Consider the following 4,407-nt stretch of genomic DNA (forward strand, 5'->3'; position numbering starts at 1 on the left):
GGTTTCAAAAGTTATTATCTTGCCCCAAATTCCTGAATGCTGAATGTCAGCATCAGCATTTGAAAATAAGCCTGTGTTTTTAACTCCTAACCTGCCTGCCTAGGGAGAGTGGTGCTCAGCCTAGAGAATGAATTCACAAGGGTAGATTTCTGTCAGTTGGAGGCCATGGGAGCATTCCCACATCCCTAGACCAGGCTCCACCTCCCCATGCCCACCTTAGGGTCTGTGCAGGGCCAGGCCTGCTCACTGGTGTGCAAACAGCTCTCACTATGCTCTTATCCAGCCTGCATCTCCAGTGGACTGCTAAGGGTTCCGCTTGCCGAGGCTCAGGCCAAGAGCACTTGTCAGGGACCACTCCCTGTTGTCCTCTGTGGGAAATAAAGCCAGTTGCCAGGGGGCAAGGGAGGGGAGCCAGCAGGAAGCTGTAATCTGTTCTATAGCCTAACCAAAAGACCAAGACATGTCCAGGGCTGCAGAGTAGGGTTTTTGCAGAAGGGGAAGAAATGGTCTAGGATACTCAAGGTGAACCAAGGTCCTATAAGAGGGCCAAGATGAAGGCTTGCTTTGTCTATCTTAGGAGATATTGGCCAACATCCAAACCCAAGGGACCAGTCCTATAGGAGCCTGCTGTGATGGTTGATTTTATGTGTCAATTTGTCTGGACTAAGGGATGCCCAGATAGCTGATAAGACATTACTTCTGGATATGTTTGTGAGGGTGTTTCTGGAAGAGATTAGCATTTGAACTGGTAGACTGGGTAAAGAAGACTGCCCTCACCAATGTGGGTGGGCATTGTCCAACTTGTTGAGGGTATGAATAGAACATAAAAGGGGAGGAATGGAAAATTTTCTTTTTGCTTGAGGTAAGCCATGCATCTTCTCCTGCCCTGGACACTGGTGTTCTGGCTTTGGATTCAGACTGGGACTTAATGCCACTGGCTCTCCTGGTTCTCAGGCCTTTGGACCCAGACAGAATCACACCACTGGCTTTCCTTGTTCTACTGCTTGCAGATGGCAGATAATGGGATTTCTTGGCCTCCATAACCACTGTGGGTAAAACTGTAATATTTCCAGAATATCTTGCCTGGTTTTCATGCATCTGCATATCAATAGCCATTCATCTCCATACCAGGGGGTAATTACCTGGGCAACCAAGGGCTTATCTGAACCTGAGAGGTTAGGAGGAGTCTGATTTACTTTGACTGGAGCAGGAAAGAGAGACAGCCCCAGACTGCAGTTTGTAAGCAATAAACGAATTTTAAACTTTATTTCTCCCTTAAACTGATTTCAGTTTTAGAGCTATTTTGTCCCAGGATTTCCTCTCCCTGGAGTTACAACAACATAAGCCAATTCCTACAACTACTCTCCTGTTAAATATATCTTTATATATCCTATTGGTTCGGTTTCTCAGTGGAACCCTAACTAATACATGTTCCTTGGCCTGGAGAAGGAGGTGTATATAGAGATGCACTCCCAGAATCCCCTTATGTCTCTAATGGAAGGACCCTGAGATATCATCTCCTCCAAGTCTCTCAACATACAGTGGGGAAAACAAGATCCAGCATGGGGCAAATATTTCCATGTTTCTTTTCTGCTTACGGGGCACTTACAGATGACAATGTGTCTTTACCATCAGGCTTTAGAAAGTTAATTTACCATGCATAGTAGCATCATTTGTAATAGTCAAAAACTGGTATCAACTCATATGACCAACATTAGTAGAATAAATAAATGTAGTAGGAGGATAAATGTGATATATCCATACAGTACAATACTATACAGCAATGAAAAGGAGTGACCTGCTATTATATGCCATGAAATGAATGAATCCCACAATGTCAAATTTAAAAAGCCAGGCACAAAAGAGTATATATGCATAAGTCCCATAGTGTAAAGTTCAAAAACAGTCAGACTCATCTATGGTGACACAAGTCAGAATAGTAGCTGTAGTAGATGCCTTGGTGAGATGGGTAATGACTGCCACACTTCCTGGGTGCTGGGAATCTTCTATATGTTGATCTGTGTGGTATAGTTGAATAAAAATTTGTAAAAATTTGATTCACACACAGGATTTGTACACTTTCCTATATGCATGTTATATGTTATGCTTCCAAAAAAGGTGAAAGCAAATAGTGAATTTTCCTTGAGTGCATGCATGTAAAATCATGTGAGGTGCAACCAGAAATTGAAAGGTGGGCCACAAGATGTCAAGAGTGGGTAATTGTTGAGACAGAGATTTTATTTTTTACCTTTTTCCTATTTTTCTATATTGTTTGAAACTTCATGATGAGAATGTACTATTTTTAAAATCAGAAAAAATGGTTATTTTTACTTTGGGAAAGATATAATTGAAGCAAAATAAAAGCAAACAACCCTTAAGAATAAAGGAGGATAGCTTCACATAAAATATAATAGCACATCACAAATAGTCAATAAATATGTGAGCAATGAACGCATGACCCCAGGAGGGTGTTTCAGTAGACCAAGAAATTGAGATCCAGTGAGACATCCTTTGAAACTTCATCTCCAATTATGGAAGCAAGGTTTTGTCCTCAAAGAGGTGCACCCAGGGCTGAGGAGCTCCTGCCCCAGTCCAGCCAAGTTTCTGCCACCATGGGAGAAACTAGGTGCTTCCTATGAAGATAGTCTGAGCAAGGAGACTGGGATAGAGTGGTGCCAAGACTAAAATCATCACGGGCATTGCCACACTCATCAACACTTTCCAGGAGACCACTGTGTGTCTATTGGGTAGGTACTGAAATAGGTAACCCGATTTACTCTTCTTAACCATCCTGTAAAGAAAGTCTTAATGGCTGCATTTTGTAGATGAGAAAGCAGAGGTTTGCCCATGGTCACACAGCTGGTGTGGCAAGCCAGGTGGCAGCTGAGATGGAGATTCTGCGGTAAGGACCTCAGATCCAAATACACCATGGATTTGTTTCCTGCCAAGCCCCGCACCTGGGCAAGCATGGCACAGGCTTTCTGGAGATCCTCATGCCCAAGCACCAGCCCTAGATCTCAGTGTCAGTCTCTCAAAGAGCTGAAGGCCGGATCTGCAGAAGGGAAAGGCCAGCTCAGTTTGGAGGAACAGAATGGACAGGTCCTTTTCAGAATGATGTGGGAGTCGAGGGCATTTTCTTTCATTGCCTTTATGATGGAAGGCTTTCTGGAGAAGGTGTCCAAATGAGGATGCCTAGAAAAAAGCAGCTTGTACTGCTATCCATCCTGCGGAACTGAGAGCTGAGAGCACCGAGGAAGCTGTTGAGGAGCCTCCAGAACCTCCTCTTCAACCTTTCCAATTACAAATCTGACTTGGCAAGAAGACCCCGGATTCACATGGAAGTTTTGAGTTGAGAGACTCTTAGGGCTCTGAGTCTATCAGTTTTTAAACTTTGTCTCCTGCGATACCGGTGTATCAGAAAGGCTCTAGGTAACACTTCCCACCAACCCCTTCAAGAGACTCTCGATATTTAATTGTTTTAACAGATTAAAGCAGTGGGTCTCAACCAGGAGCTCTTTTGCCCACAAGGGACATTTGGCAATGTCTGAAGATATTTTTGGTTGTCACAACTGGGGGAGTGCTACTGGCATCCAATTAATAGAGGCCAAGGATGCTGCTAGCTAGCCACCCTACAAGACAGCCTCCATTATTACCCACCCCTGAGGCTGATAGTGCTGAGGCTGAGAAGCTCTGAGCTAACCCATATGATAGTGCCCACAGTTGCCATTTGCACTTACAAAAACAGCGATTTCACAGGGTTCATATTAGGTTTCTGCAGATCTCAATTAAAGAGAGGGTTCCAAAGTATTCTTAAACATTGCAAACCATTAATCAAATCCAAACCTTTTGTTGCACAGATGGCAATACAGCCCAGGGAGGATAAGGGGATTTCCCAAGGTCACTCAGCAAGTGAGTGTGGATCCAGACCGTAACCTTTCCTGTCAACACAGAAGCTTTGCCTCCAGCAGGCTCATTTCTCCAGCCCTGTGAAACAGCTTCTTCCCTACCCGCTGCTCTAATACCCAGCCTCTCTAGTTTCAGAGAGAGACACTTCCCACCAAAACTTCTAATGACATTCATCCAGAACTCAAAAGACAATCTGTTTGCTTAAGAAGAAAGAAAATAGAAGAACAAAAGAACCTTATCCCCAGCCATGCAAAGTGGGGCCAGCTGCAGGGGATTAAGTGAGATTAACACCCCCTCACGTTGATCGAGAGAGACAAGGCCTATGAGAAGCACACGAGGAACGACAAGGCTTTCCTCTCAAGCAATAAAAGCTTTGCTTCGAATGGACAAGGAGCCTTTCACTCTGAAACAATGAGCGAGTGCCATCTCACAATAAAGCCTGTGCGGGGGGCCTGCAGGAGTCCAGGGGAGCTTGTCCTCCAGGAAACATGAAATTGTGGT

This window comes from Manis pentadactyla, chromosome 15, assembly GCF_030020395.1.
Source record: "Manis pentadactyla isolate mManPen7 chromosome 15, mManPen7.hap1, whole genome shotgun sequence".
In the NCBI taxonomy this organism is placed as follows: Eukaryota; Metazoa; Chordata; class Mammalia; order Pholidota; family Manidae; genus Manis; species Manis pentadactyla.